At 34.6% G+C, this 17,086-nt stretch overlaps 1 protein-coding gene across 3 annotated transcripts in view; it reads right to left on the bottom strand.

The window, feature by feature from the left end:
• The window catches only part of LOC138334365 (alpha-1,6-mannosyl-glycoprotein 2-beta-N-acetylglucosaminyltransferase-like), a 33,413-nt gene extending 17,732 nt beyond the window's left edge, over positions 1-15,681 (bottom strand). The window contains exons 1-2 of one of the 3 annotated variants that reach the window (XM_069283027.1): positions 15,525-15,681; positions 412-531 (exon numbers count right to left, since the gene is read on the bottom strand). The gene's annotated coding sequence lies outside the window, so the exon portion shown is untranslated. Of the gene's footprint in view, positions 1-411; positions 532-7,233; positions 7,356-7,431; positions 7,458-15,524 lie in introns of those variants that run through there. The other 2 variants (XM_069283028.1, XM_069283029.1) reach the window with 2 other exon arrangements.
• Positions 15,682-17,086: the final 1,405 nt, after the last annotated feature.

Genomic DNA, 17,086 nt, shown 5'->3' with positions numbered 1-17,086 from the left:
ACAGAGTAGGTACCTGAGTTAAGGCAGTGATGACAGAGTAGGTACCTGAGTTAAGGCAGTGATGACAGAGTAGGTACCTGAGTTAAGGCAGTGATGACAGAGTAGGTACCTGAGTTAAGGCAGCGATGACAGAGTAGGTACCTGAGTTAAGACAGTGATGACAGAGTAGGTACCTGAGTTAAGACAGCGATGACAGAGTAGGTACCTGATTCTAAAGTCATATACCATTACAGTATAGTCTTACTAGGTTAATGTATACCATGTATAAGATGAAATATGAGAATAATCACTTTTCTTTTTAAAGACGTTTGTACCACCATTCAAAATGTATATATCTCAGACCTATACTTATATTAACAAGGTTCAGTTTGTTTATAACTACATAATGGTGTAGCATTTTTAGGTACTTACAGTAAAAGTTTTCTCCAGTACGCTAATGATAAGTGGATTAGCGGCCCATCTGGTCAGCAGCAAGTCCAGCTAATCCAGTACATAAAACACAGGTCCATGCCGTCTGGTAGATCGTACTACCTGTAATGGAAACAGGGACTTAAGTCACAACACATAGAACACACCTGCTGGCTAAGTCAAGTGACTTCTAAACTACAAGAAAAGAAATGGAAAATTGACTTCACGAGCAATAGCTAATCTGTGTATGATCAGCTAACCTAATTAACAACCAATTGTAAAACTGTGGTCCTTTAGCAGACACGATAACCTAATTAGTGACTTTAGGGCTGAAACAGACTGATTAAACTAGCACATGGCTAATTAAAAATTAACTTTTCCTTCTCTAGTTGTCTGATACAGAGCATGTAGGCAGACTTGAAAGTTTTAGATGTACATGCATGGTACAATAGGTGGTGAAAGTTCAGCAACGTTAACAGGATCATGGTCAAGATCTTTGTATATCTAGTTGTATCAAATGTCTATTGAAAACAATAGATATTCATTTAAGTCACTACTCTGTAATGTAATCAACTGATGAGTGGTAGATAACCACATCTTCACTATTCCTACTATATACTTTAATTCACATGTCAATATATATATGTATATATAGAATAATTGCACCCATCCACCCTCTAGCCTTTCTGTTATATTGTAAAACTTAAAATGTTTCCAAACTTTGGCCACGGTTTTGGTTTGGTATATGTTGAGGAGTGGCCAAAATCATCAAATCAGCAACACCAAATTATGCGGACTAGTATTGTAACTGCTAGCCTTTAGGCTGTATCAAATTCCCCGGAGTCAATGCACGCCCATGGCAAACATATTTGTCATATTCTTCAAACCTTATTTATGAATTAAAGAAATATTGCTTACAGTTTCGGAGAAAGCTTTAGTTATTAAGGATAAAGTCAAATTGACCCATTGAAACTTTTCCTTGGGACATTCAGGTTGAAGGTGAGAATACATATTCTAACTCAACCATACAAGATTTTATAGTTTTTAATCCCCTATAACCTGTACTACAAGTCAATTATAATTCACATCTCTCAGATAATTTTCAATTGATTCTATAATAAGCTTAAAGGTATAATATAAATCTATTGTGGAGTATTAACTATTATTGTTACCAGGACTGGTAAGAACATGGTTTGTATCATTGAAGACATCCCAGCCCCCTATATACATGTACAGCTACCTCCATCTCCCTCCAGACTGGATACAGCACATCTTAATATATAATGATGAAGCTCAAAAACACAGAATTTCCAGGGTTAACATCTAGAAATATGAATGGAATAGCAGGCTTGGTCACTCTGATCTTGGGATGAGATGAGTGGCCATGTTTAACAGTAGGTGGCTATCTCAATATATATGTACAGTATATATGTATGGAGTACAGTATACCTATATTCTACACCAATGCTTGTTATCCCTATAGAAATGTAGAAAAACATCAATTGCACCTGAAAAATGGGAAGTTTATATCTACTTCCTGTATACTACAACCACTTAGGATTTTTTTCCTTAGAAAAATTATATATCCTTTCGACGGCCGACAGGATTCGAACTTGACTCATTTTTGATAGTAGGTTATAACAAATGCCATCTATGAAAGCAGTTTGCATCTAGATTTCGGTTTGATGCCATTTTCACGATGATAACAAACAGTACACACTACAAACAAGCAAAAACAGTCACCGGAAGTCCCCTAAAGGTCACCACGCACGGGTCATGGGAGGCAGAAACCTGCGCGTGGGACTTGTTTTTTTGGGTTTTTTTTAAATCGGTGCTATTTTCCCCTTCCTTTTCCCTTTCTCTCTATTTTCTCCTACTTTGATATCTCTTCTATCGTTTAAGACCATCTGCATGTCTGTATCTTGATAATTAAGCTCACAATGACAGGTTTCCGGGCACACACTAAAATCCGGATTTCAGATCTCAATTACTTATTTGGGCATGTTTAAAGGTGATTTATGAGGTCACTAATGCAATGACCGAATAGATATTGTCATGCTATATAGGGATGAACATCTCCTTTTCAAAAAACTAGTATTTAGTTTTCAACAGTCTCAGTGGGGCTCCAGAAGGGTGCATGAAATGGGGCAAAAGAATAATTACGCATAAATATGTTACGGCCGTCCAAAGGATATATATATAGAATATAGTGTATAAGTAGAACATCTCCATTTGAATTCAGGTATATTGTGATCAAATAACTTGTTAAAGGGACAATTCACTCAGGCTAATTCTATAACATAACCAAGAAGCAAAATATGGCATAAATGTATTGTTCTGCATTTCTTATGAAACATATAACATAAAATACTGACAAAGTCCACATCATGATTAATTATTTTAATTGATACTGTTGTAATTACAAATCGTTGATCAATACGATTAAGCAGGTACAATATGTATGCTGTACCCATATCCCAGCCAAAGTCACTCACATTAAACAATTGAACTACATAACCACTGTGGAGGTGATAAAATGATTTTTTAAGCAAGACAATTCACCTAATAAGGTAAACACACTACTGTCAGAGCGATTTGAGCAATTCTTGCCAAAAATAGCATTACTCTACAAGCAAGGGACAGGGTTCGGCATACAAGATGTTCGACCACAATGTGTAATGGCGGCCAGCGAGTGAGGTTGAACATTTCACACGCATTTCACCGCCATGGGCATTTCTGGCATATCACAGTAAAACCGACTGATCTAATTTCAATTAGAACTGGGTTTTTTTTCGATATATGTACAAATTTTAATGTTCTTTTAAGTATGGAATCAAACCTCGATGTTAATTCTCAACGTCTAGATAAGTATTGATATATCTTCTCTGGACACAAGGACAGAGACTGAACAACAATCCTTCCTGTATAATATCCGCACATCTTATCGGTTTTAATAGTAGATACTGATGACCACCATGAGAAAATTTCACAGCTTCAAAATTCCTTACCAACTAATTATATATATAAATACGCCCTATGTGTACCTATAGTATATAGCTAGCTCCAGATAACACGATATCTCTCCAAAATCACCTCCTGAGTACCTGAAAACCTGATACAGGAATTTGATATCATTCTGCAGAAACTCACTTAATGAGATAAAAAAACAACACTCCATCATCATTTTAAACAACTGAGGCGTCAATCAGATTACAAAATAATCTTGTTTTAATGTATGATGCAGTGGTGACAGATGTTTGGCAAATTTCTATCCGTTCCACTGCTATTAAAGTGTTAATTAGGACGTCTTTCAATTATAACATTATACAGTTTGTTAATTACAGACGAGCACTACAGCATGGAGTGTCAGAACCGGTTAGGAACAGAAACTTCTAATTGCTTTTGACTCGCGACATATGCTTTTTCCATTGTACCTAGGTAGATATTCTCTGATTTAATTTACATTACAAGGCTGTCACCTGAATAAGTTGATTTCAAGATACCAGAACAATGTGGGTAAAGTTAGACTTACTGTTGATTAGTCCCAGCTTCTGGTGATTCAGACTTGTAAATCAAAGAAAAATCATATTTTACCTATGTCATTTTAGTATCTTGAAATTTAACCCCTTTATATAATCATTATGATTGAGTACATTGTATCACAAAATCCATGCAGATATGATTTGCTCATAGATAATAATCATTTTCAAACATCTATACGGTTTTTGTCAACAAAATAATAACTAAAAGATCAGACCAGAAAATTTTCATGAAATTGAACATGTGATCAGGAGGAAGGCCTTAAAATAACCAAATTGTCTTGATGTTAATCGTTACAACCACTTTGATACCAACATAACTGAACATCTGATGGATATGTGCTGTATAATACGTAGGTAATTATATAAATAATGTGTCATAAATGGGTTAACGTATATATGTGCATATAATTTGTCTGGATCTTAAAAGTGGAACAAAACTTCACTAAGACTTCCCTGTATCCTGTTTTATATGAAACATGATTAACTCTCAGTAGTCTCAAGTTATAGTGACTATTAACAGATTATTTATGTGTAACATATGATATTAATTTTTAAACAATCGATCCTTAGTTGTCTGTAGTTTTAATCATGGTGAGAGAAACATAATACATTTGTATGTCAGATATTTGTGTCCACTTGGCTGTTAAAGAACATACAAGTTAAAGTGTAGGAATATTGTTCCTTTCAGATGAAAAGTAACATTCACCCCAATCACAATCCGTGCATTGTTTAATGTGTACATTAACGTACCTAATACATTTAACAATCAGCATTTTAATTCAAGGTCTCAGACATATCGACTGAGACACATACTCATTTAATTTTTAAAAGAAAATTTATTTATTTTCAACATTTCCCTAAATTGTCCAACATTATATATACTTATTAGGCTTAATACAATATCTTAAAGATGTATAATCCCTATAAAAAGCTACCAAGCATTCTACCGGTATACTTCATGGTACCTCTGAAAGCCCTTGCAGGACTACATATAGCAGTTATATGGTCTTACATATTACTAGGTATGCCCTAATGTCATCTACATTTATATTAATATTGTACATGGGTGACTATATACCAGGTGTTCTCGACATTTAATCTCTAACATGTCAGGATCATATAACAATACTTCTGTTTGCTTGTATTGAAGACTAAAAATAGGCCACATCTTATACACTGGGTTCACGCTACCCATTTGCATTTCCTTTAATAACAAATCAATCTGGCTAATTGCTAAAATAAAAGCAGTAACAAACTTCCAACTATCAAAATCCAAGATGGCTCCTTGGCGGCCATCTTGTTGATCGATCAGTCCCAAATCGAAATATGCACAACTAGGGCCCTATGGGAACCTACATATGAAAGGAGTCGATATGATAGGACCAGTATTTGGCCTTAATTTTTCAGACGAAAAAAAATAACTCTGATCCCCATCAATTTCATATCAATAAATACTCTCATACTTGCCATTCATCAAAACATAATTTTTTATAACCATGTACACGATGTGTCCCACCTATGACGTCATCAAATTGATGATTTTCCTCTTCTCGCCAAATTTTGCTAGAAATTCATCATCTTTAGGTTAGAAAAGGCTTGAAATGGATTTGGCCGCCACCTTGGAGCAACTTTACATTTTGCATGGATATGCGTAAATACACGATACACAACACGTGAAAATCTCTTTCTGCTCCACGTGTGGCCACATTCATTTTTAGAGAAAACCACTCAAAAAGTATGATTTTTTCAAGGATTTTTGTGAAAAATGGCGGGAAACTGCATGTTGATGACGTCATAGTGAACATAATTGGCACATGCAGGATATTTTCGAGATGTAATGTGTTAGCAAATGTATTCAGCTGTTATATAGCAAAATATGTTGTTCTTTACTGGAGAATTAATTTTGAGGCCATATTAGAGTCTTAACGTACCTTCTCCTTTGAGACAGATCCCTCCAGTACTTTCTGAGAAATAGCAATAACAAATTTTAACTATCAAATTCCAAGATGGCTGCCTGGCGGCCATCTTGTTGGCCAATTGGTCCCAAAATGCACTATGCACAACTAGGGCCCCAGGGGAACCTACATATGAAATTTGAGACAGATCCCTTAAGCACTTTCTGAGAAATAGCAGTAACAAACTTCAACTATCAAAATCCAAGATGGCTCCTTGGTAGCCATCTTGTTGATCGATTGGTCCCAAATCGAAATATGCACAACTAGGGCCCTAGGGGAACCTACATATGAAATTTGAAAATGATGCATTCAATACTTTCTGAGAAATAGCAATAACAAACTTTAACAATGAAAATCCAAGATGGCTGCCTGGCGGCCACTTTGTTGACCGATCGATCCAAAAACGCAATTTGCACAACTAGAGACCTAGGGGAACCTATATATGAAATTTGAGAAAGATCCCTTCAGTACTTTCTGAGAAATAGTGATAACAAACTTTAACTATCAAAATCCAAGATGGCTGCCTGGCAGCCATCTTGTTGACTGATTGGTCCCAAAATGCAATATGCACAACTAGGGCCCTAGGGGAACCTACATTAGAAATTTGAGACAGATCCCTTCAGTACTTTCTGAGAAATAGCGATAACAAGAATTGTTAACAGACGGACGGACCCCGGACAAACAGCGATTTGAATAGCCCACTATCTGATGATGGTGGGCTAAAAATGCTTAAGTTTTTCTTCACACACCCGATTTCCAATCACACGGACACAAGTTAAAACCATAGGTTTTTTTCAGTTGCATTACTTTCTTAACAAGTCTAAAACAGTTGATAAATTAATCAGTTACTATACCATAAATATCTCAATGTTGAAGGGATGTAAAGTAACAATACGCAGGACAGAGTATGGTTTAATGAATGATCAGGATCTTTTGTATGTGTGTACTTTTCACTTGTTACATAAAACACATTATTTAATGCTTCTTAGTAATTTAAGGTTATTCATTATGGAATGCTGTCAATGCACAATTTGCTAAATGAAATTCTGATTTGCTAAAGAGAAAAAAATCACTTTCACAACTTTTGCTAAGCAAACTGGAAAGTTAGTGTGAACCCAGGAATGCAAGATACAGACATGTCTATAGGAGCCATCTATTATATATGTAATGCATTATAATATGGGCATTAGATTATTGTCTTGAACAATACATAATGTCATCTTAACCACTAGGCCACACAACTTCTTATATTTAACTATTACTAATAACAATGATTATAACATGTTAAAGGACAAAGTTTGGCATATTAGCCTCACCATATACCAGACCTTTATGTTAGAAGCAATATGTCGAGACACCTTTACCACTAGGCCATCTGATAATGATCAGTTACGTAAATGTGTAAATGTCATACAAGTTTGATTGGGGATCAGTCACACAGCAGACGTAAATGTCATACAAGTTTGATTGATGGGATCAGTCACACAGCAGACTTAAATGCTATTTTTCATATGGCTTCCACTTACAATATCTCCAACAATTCCAGGAAAATGTGATGAAGTATTCAAAAGGATATCCGGTATATACATAAGCATGTGCAGATGCGTGTATGATAAGGTATCTCGTGGAGCAGGAAATTGACCTGCTCCGTTAACTCACAGTCAAGCTGAAGAGAAGCCCAGTAAATAACATGTTTTATCACCACAATGATAAAGATCACAACCAAATTAGCTGTTTAAAATAAAACTTCTTCTCTTCCATTGTTTTCTTTTAAAGCTTAGATTGTGTGCTGAAAATTACTCTAGTGCCTAATACATAAACATGAACTATGTATTTAAAGCAATCAATCACAGATCACCTATTAAACATGAATTATGTATTGAATGCATTCAATAACAGATCTTTCATGATAAACAAAATGACTAACAATCAAGTTTTATCAGGCACAATAGCAGTATCATATCCATCTGATCAGGAATATTCATGACGTTTTCCAAACAGAATATTACGGAATTAGATTTTAAGAATATAAGAATTGAGCAATTAAAAGCTTATCAATTTACGATCATTATTAATCTCCAATAATGTCATTATTAATCTCCAACAATGTCATTATTAATCTCCAACAATGTCATTTTTAATCTCCAACAATGTCATTATTAATCTCCAATAATGTCATTATTAATCTCCAACAATGTCATTATTAATCTCCAACAATGTCATTTTTAATCTCCAACAATGTCATTTTTAATCTCCAACAATGTCATTTTTAATCTCCAACAATGTCATTATTAATCTCCAACAATGTCATTATTAATCTCCAACAATGTCATTTTTAATCTCCAACAATGTCATTATTAATCTCCAACAATGTCATTTTTAATCTCCAACAATGTCATTATTAATCTCCAACAATGTCATTATTAATCTCCAACAATGTCATTTTTAATCTCCAACAATGTCATTATTAATCTCCAATAATGTCATTTTTAATCTCCAACAATGTCATTATTAATCTCCAACAATGTCATTTTTAATCTCCAACAATGTCATTATTAATCTCCAACAATGTCATTTTTAATCTCCAACAATGTCATTATTAATCTCCAACAATGTCAGAAAAATGTGATAAAGTATTCAATAGGATATCCTCTATAGGTCAATAGGTGCTGGCCGGTGTATGGCCAGTGTATGGTCGGTGGATGGCCGGTGTATGGTCGACTGGAAAACCTGTACACTTAATTACCATGAGATCTCGACCTTCAGCCGAGGGTGTTTCCATCACTCGATTTTAAGCCATTTTTATACATTGAACGTCCATAGATGTAGTGCACCTTAAAGGATTTTTATAAAGTTACTATTTGTTTTCACTACTGAGTCCAGGACCCTGCCTCTCTAGCCCCAGAGTTACATTACCAAAAGGGCTATGGTTTATAGTACAAAATTGGTTCCTGCATTATAACAGGCCATGCATGCTGAAGACCAAATTCCATTAATTTTATCCTTTCATTCCATCAGTAGAGGAAAGATTTTTAAAGATTTTGCATAACTTCTCTCGATGGGAGATGGGGATCTGGACTTATATACTGCCATGATCAGGGGGAATGATTCAGCTCTGATTTATTACCGTTTATGGGTAAGCTTCCCCTCAAGGAATGAATTCCCCTCTGGCGTAAATTCCCCATTTGAAGCCAAAAAATTACTGTTTTTGTAACACAATTTCCCCTGTGACTTATTTTCCATTAAATGTTTTAGACTATTGTTTGCAAATTTCTTCATATTTATTATATAGCTACTGCATTTTTATAATAAATTCAAATTTTTCATTATTGAGCTCAAAATCTTGCTTTACTTAATCTAAAAATAAAATTAGTTGTTTTACAGTACTTTTTCGTCAAAATGAATATAATTTTGGACCAAGATAAGATTCAAATTCCCCTATATTTCGCCAAACTTTTCCCCTATTTTGAAAAAAGGGTTAAAAGTTACCCCCAAAACCTAGATTTATCCCTGATGATATACATGCAGTTATATTAAATTAGTTCCCCCTTGCCAAAGGATGCTTATTGTACCATGATTGGTATGAATCCATTTATATTATTATAGTTGTTCATGATCATTTTGAATTCATGATCATGACTATATATATATATGTAAACTTGGTCATAGGAATTGTAATTAGAGTAGATAGCAAACAGATGATGAATCCAGATGATAGCACCATGGCAATGCTCGCAAGCTCTTGGGCCAGGTGAGCATTATGTACATCAATAAGAACTACTTCTAGTTTCGTTTGTTTAATTGTCTCTCTAGATCCTCTATCTATATATTTCTATATTATTATTTAGACAATTTTTCAGCCATATCTACAGGCAATACACAACACGAAGACAAACAAATCTTTAGAATGAGGTGATGAGCCATACATCCAATATTATGAATACCCCTAATAAGGCACGGTGGTAAAGAGCAATGTAAATATTTAATTTACAGGTGATACACTGCAAGGGAATAATGATAGCAGTAATTCTAATGGATCCAGCTAATAACCCAGCAGCTATAGTCCTCTCTCTGTGGTAAATCACCAGGGTCAGGGAGTGGGGATTCCATGGGGGAGTATAATATTAACTCTACTGTACCCAACGCTGCATTTTGTGTCTTCATGAAGAGTTCACACAGTAAATAAAACAATGATGCATGCTTGATTTGCATCAAATTAGCATAAGATTAACATTTATATTTAAGACAGTGTTTGGGTTCTGTGTGGAATAACAGGGAAAATAGTGAAAACATGTATATTTAGAAAAGTGTTCATGACCCAACCTGGAATGAAACCTAGGTATTCAGCAAGATAAACCTACAACTCTACTGACTTTGTCAAAAAATAATTAAAACTGCTGCTCCCAAGTGATAGAGACCATACCACTGCACATTGTATATATTTATCGCATTCGCTGTAATAAATAAACGTCCCATCCATCTTCTGGAGGAGTTTTTGAAGTTGTATATATATCCCCCCCCCTCATTCCATTGTATCCTATATATATTACATGAATTTGCACCAGTCTTTCACATGTGAAACTTATGGTGGCCAGTTAGGGCCACAACCTGGACTTCCAAGTCGAGGTTGCAAGATCATTGAAGCGAGGCCGCGAGGTTGCGTGGTGAGATCGCGAAAACTGCCAGCCTCACAACTTCGCAACCTTATGCAAGGAGTAATTTATACATGTGTACTGACAAATAAGCATCTTATTGGTAAAGATGTTACGAGCTAGAGAAGGCCCTATAACCGGCCACCATATAAACACAACATAATAATATGCGTCTTAATGGATACAAGCTAAGGCAATATATGCATTTTTACTGTGACAATTTAATACCAATCAGATCAGTATTCAGGTACGTATATATATGGTAGACTGAATATCAAAAACATCACTCAAACTTGTCTTGATAATTTTTGTCTTCAAGAAATATGTATATGTATATGTCAGATTCTAAGTTTCAAACTACTTACTAGTAAGGGGAGATAATCCAGTATAAGAACGATGATCTAGTGGTCATGGTCAATATATAGTATTGAATTGGGTGCAATATACGAGTCTGTCATGAGAGCAAACAATCATCAATGGATGAATTATACCCATGTGGGTATAGGTCAATATATACACTTGAGCAAAAAATATTCAACTGAGCAACAAAGCATGTTATATTATAATTATATATGAAATGATACAGCTATATACAATGATAATACTTGGACCATTACAAGCTTAAGGCAAGCGATGCACTCTGGATCATGCTATACAGTGCTTAATTAACTATCATCAGATTTTTACAACTGCCGACGATTTCCTGTAACTCTGGTCTTGCAATTACATTGTATTTTGAAAATTCACAATATTTCTTGAACTGAAAGTGAGAAATATTAATACTGTTGGAGGTAGAAATCTTGAAAATTGTAATTTAATATAATTTTTAGTATACATAGTTTAATGAAAGACCATCCAGATTCAATAATAATACATTTTAAAAATATATTATTCAGACAGGTGGTTCTGGACTTGCCTCAACAAATTCCATAAACTATAAGTTAGCTTATAATTATGCGACCATTCGATCATGTCACAATATATATTTCATATACAGACTACAGTGAAGGTCGATGATTCAAATGTCCTCCCATTCAGAGGAAAACTAATCATTAAAATCTGTCTGTAGGCTATCAAAGTTGATTTAACTGTCATTGTAAGATCACTATATGTGTATGTATACAAGGTGTAGATAATATTGATGTTTCAGTTGAGTATGTCTAAATTGTCCATGACATGTCCCTAAAGTCACATCTCCATTGATGAAGGACAACTTGTACATGTAATCTTAAATGACATGTGGTTTACCATGGCTGTCAATGTTAGAGGAGCCAATCAACTAACAACCATGTGTGTGTTCATCATTTCTCTTCTACAATCTCGTTTATATGTGTATTATATTACTTGGTCCAGGTGAGCCAATGAAGTATTGATATTATCTCGTCGTGACATCATCATAACAATTAACACTCATTAATTTAACACCTGTGATAAAAAGCCTACAGCAAATATATCCATATCAGGTATATATAGTGTAAAATAAAAAGTGAAGTTACAAAGTGAAATAGCTGTGCCCTATGGCCTTATATAAAGGTACAGGAACTTCATCTGTTTGGTCTTTGTGACTGGTCAGAATGCTATACATGTACACAATAATTACTGTGTAAATATATTGGTACAGGTACATTGTATATATATAAATATAGGTAATAGGAGAGAAAAATATCAAAGGCTAACAATCTTTTTCAAATAGTTCATTTCATAAATCAATACACGTTACACATATACTCATCAGGTATGTCAAAATCTAACAGCAGATCTAGATTCAAATCTAAAACTAAGTGGCTGTACAATAAAGCAATTTTATAAAGAAGTGTAAAACTGGGTGACACCAGATGTATAGAGCAATGAAACCTAAAACCAGGATGGTACAATTGGTTTGACATTTCTATATCTGTGATAGGTCGTGCTGGTAGCGTTTCAAATGTATTTTTCATTATCAAGAGACACCTAACTAATATTTCTCTGCTGAGTCTGGTAAAGACAAGTGTTTTATTATGTAAATAAATAAAATATTAAATCGTCAAGTGTCAATGTTGACACACAAGTTCTCAGCAAACAAATCAATGATAAATTAGATCATTTATCATTATTTATTTGATTGAATAATACTTATGATTTCATAGCTTGCATAAATTGTATACAAGAGGCCCAAGAGCCTTAACAGTCATTTGACTAGATTTTATCAATATTTACAGGAGGCCAAATGGGCATGTATTGCTCACCTGCATGCAATGGTACTTTTTAGTTGACCTTGGGCATTAATTCAAAAGGTAAAATATCAAAGAGCACCATGGTTATTAAGAAATAATTGCTTAAAGATTTCGCCTTTTTGAGCCTTTTCACCATGAATGAAGCTTAGATGAACAAACTTTGTAGCTGTTTTACCTCTGCATGCTACAGGCCCAATACAAGATCTCTTGACCTTATTGAGTTAATTAAGTTATTGAAGAGTCGTGGAAAGATCTCAGCATTTATGACCTCTGTGATCTTGAATTTAGATCAAGGTCATTCATTTGAACAAACTTTAAATGGTAGGCGTAGCCTTACAGCTCTGCATTCTACCGGTATATGCATGTCTCTGGTTCTTCTAGCTGTTGAGAAGTTGTTCCCCAATTAAATGTACCCTTTACCAAAAATGCAGCGACAATGGATCCCCCCCTCCCATGCCACCAATCTAATGGTTAAGGAGCTTCAAGGAGTAGGATTTTAAAGCTAAAAGGTAAATCAATATAAATGTTGCAGGTTTATATACATCTTCATTGTACAGTTTATATATAATATTCAATCAATGTATGTTTATAGGTTTGTTTTCGAAATTCATATATTTATATAATATAAAATACACTTTGATGTCATTGTTATAGAAAATCCTCCAAATAGAAAACAGTCTTTATAGATGACACTATTAATGTACCATCAGAATTTTATAAAATATAAGCAATGTCAACAAAAATATTTCAAAGCAGAAAAAAAAAAGAAAAATTTCCTTCAACAATTTAGAGTCAATCTTCATTTTGGACAAACAGTGTACGCGTATGTATTAAAATGTCTCATCTGATTTACTAAATCAACAGGTATCCTTGATTCCTAATAGGATAATACAGTTACCAGAGGAATATCACTAATACAATTAGTGGGTGTATGAAATGACCACAGTGTAAACTGATGTGGACAAACATTGATAATACCAGGTAAATTTTGTATTATGGTACGTATCTGTATTTCACAACAACTTACCATGTATATAATCGCAAATTTAGACTTAATGTCAAAGTTCCTAATATAATCCAATGATTTTAAATAATTCAAGTTTATAATCATTTCATTACCTTGATTTCAGTAATTTCTTAAGCTTTGATACCAATACATGTATTTTCAACATTATGAAGCAATATGTTTTTGGATTTTCAGAAATGATCAAATTGGGATCTTTTTCATTAATATAATTTTCTGTGCATTTATATAATTAAAAGCTGGAATATGGGGATGCAGTGTAACACAAACCAGTGTATAACACTATAACGCAAGTCTGTCGTCTCTTTTAATCTGAGTGGCCTGTGTATATGTCCTGTTCAATTGATTCATGACAAAATCATGCAAAAAAATCATAAAAATATTGATGTACAAAAGTATGTTACCGCATGTCCCTGGACTTGCCTGCAGGCTTGTATCACACATTTTACACAAGCTTTATATAAATTACAGTAGTGGCATTGTCTGATAGAACATATGGTACAAAATGCAGGCTTTATCAATAATAGCCTCAGGGTACTATCACATGCTTTCACACCGACAATGTATTACAGCATACTAATACATAATACGTTTTAGGTCTAGTAATTATATGAATTAATTACAATGAAAGTATGCATGTTCTGAGAACTGCAGGCTGCACCTAGCTGTATTAAAAATGGTATGTCAATCGTCCAATCATTTGTACTAACCACTGTGTGGTGGTTTTTCTCTGGGTAATCCGATTTTCCTCCACCATCAAACCTGGCATGTCCATACATGACTCTACCTGTTACCTCTTCTTAGACACCGTAGTTAGCTGGTTCCAGCTAGTTGTGGCGCGTTTTGTTCATTTACTAGATTATTGTCCGGTTGTGCCATATGAAAACTGGGGTAAAACTTGCATGGTACTGAATTCCAGTGAGTGTTCAGTCGGTTTTTAAACGAGTTCAGAGTAGGGGCTTCTACTACGAAGTTTGGAAGGGAGTTCCACGAATCTACCACTCGCCGACTAAATATACTTTGTGTGACTTTAGTCCTGCTCTGTTTCTTAAAGAGTTTTAAACTATTACCTCTAGTACTAGCTGAAGACATTGTAAATAGCTATAGCTTGTCTTTACCTAGTTTTTCTATTCCATTCAGAATTTTATAGACTTCGATCACATCGTTCCTTTTACGTCTATATTCTTAAGTGGGAAGTCCTAACTTTCACTCTAGCTGTTAATAGGATGTAAAACTAAACAAACGAAACCAAATTTATAATATGTTACATGTATATGGTGGGGAAATCTTGATGAAACAAGCTAAACTAATCTTGCCGTTCAAAGACATTTTAGGATTGTAAATTGGGTGTAAAGTTTAGTTAGTTCATGTGCAGTTACAGTCTTCACAAGAGCTGTATAATTATTACCACCGACAAATTTATTTCATTTTGCACTCAAAGTTATTCTACATATCTGTAAGCTATCGTTATTAATATGAACTGATCAGTATCAAGGGCAATTGTTACAAATTCATCCAGTATTTTTTATAAACATTTGTTTCAAAAAGAACTAAACGTAAGGTCACGCCTGATCTGTCATAAGTCTATACAATGATCAGATTAATCGTCCATCTAGGATTTGTTGTTCCTCACGACGATTCGCCCCCTGCCACTATGTGGCTTTGACAGAAATCATGGCCATATTTTCGCTGAACTGGTTCAAACAGACATGGTGTGAATATTGACTTACCTTTGTTTGATGTACTGGTGCCATTTAATCACTGTTAAAGTACATAATCATGCTAATACATTAGCTTTCGTGAACACAACCACTCAACAAAATATCCATCGAACTGGACCGCTGGCTGCATAGAATCTCATGTTTTTTACTTCCGGTTCCGGTTATCGCTTATTTCTGCCTGATTTAATCATTTACTACAGAACCTGTTTCTCCGAATCCGTGACCAGGATTTCGAATACATTTCATTATAAATCTCATTAACATTACGTTCTTTTACCAGCTATTATTATTAGAAATTCTTCTTTCCACAAACCCGCTTTAAATTTGAATGAAATCTTAGACTTTCTTCAGTGTTGATGCAAGAGAGATAACTCTTACATAAATATTTATTAAAAATTAAAAGCGACCGCACGGTCTGAATTAATTGTTTGTTTTGCTTAATATCTCAATATTTAGATCTTTTATAATATCAAAATATGCTTCTACCATATGTTGAAACGGTATTGTAATAAATGTATCTCTATTTATTCGGTTAGCAACACACAATACAATGCTTGTAATGATCAATCATCGGTGTGTACGTACATGTACGTAAATTTATACTTTAATCAAGGATTTCTTAAATTGTTACGTTAAATTTCATTTTACAGTCACAAACTTTGTAATTCACAATGTATCAAAGATACAGACTACAGGAAAATATTATCTAATTTAAGCTTATCCGTTGCTGAACTCCTCGACAAAAAATCCGAAACTTTTCTGCGTGGATTTTCTTTCATAATTATACGAAGATATACCTGCTATTAGAGCATAAATTAGAGTATTTGAATAATCGAATTTCACTCTTTTAGTTATTTACATTCGAGCCAAAGGTATTGTACAATTTACTTCACTCAAAAGTAATCATAAAAAATCGTTGATCGGCTTCCTGTGACCGTCGATGTAAGTGATAAGCCACGGACTATTATAACGTCACACGGTTTAATCTTAGAGCTAGAAAATATGCATAATCAGGCGGTCGACTAACAGGTTATTTCGGTCGCGCGCGGCACGAAGAGGTTTCTACACGTGCTAATAAAGCCATTTCCAGCATAAACTGAAATTATCATTTTTGACAGCACAAATCCTTTAACAAACTTCAGATATAGAGGTGTTAACATTTTTGTTTGTTTGTTTGATTAATTAACGTCCTATTAACAGCTATGGTCATGTAAGGACGGCCTTCCATGTATGCGTTGTGCTGAGTGCGTGTTTTGGAAGACTGGTATATTCACGTTGTGTCTTCTTGTATAGTGGAACTGTTGCCCTTTTTAAAGTGCTATATTACTGAAGCATCCCGCCGAAGACACCAAGCAACACACTCCACCCGGTCACATTATACTGACAACAGGTGAACCAGTCGTCCCACTCCTTGTCTGCTGAGCGCTAAGCAGGAGCGGAAACTACCAGTTTTATAGACTTTGGTGTGTCTCGGTCAGGGGACAGAACCCAGAGCCTTCCTCACAGGGGCGAACGCTCAACTCAAGGCCAAAAGTGAGGCTGTGCCAAGGGAGACATTAAGAAAAGATAAA

This window comes from Argopecten irradians, chromosome 11 (genome assembly GCF_041381155.1).
Source record: "Argopecten irradians isolate NY chromosome 11, Ai_NY, whole genome shotgun sequence".
NCBI classification, from domain to species: Eukaryota; Metazoa; Mollusca; class Bivalvia; order Pectinida; family Pectinidae; genus Argopecten; species Argopecten irradians.
The sequence above is the reverse complement of the archived record's forward strand: the minus strand, read 5'-3'. Positions and strand labels throughout refer to the sequence as shown.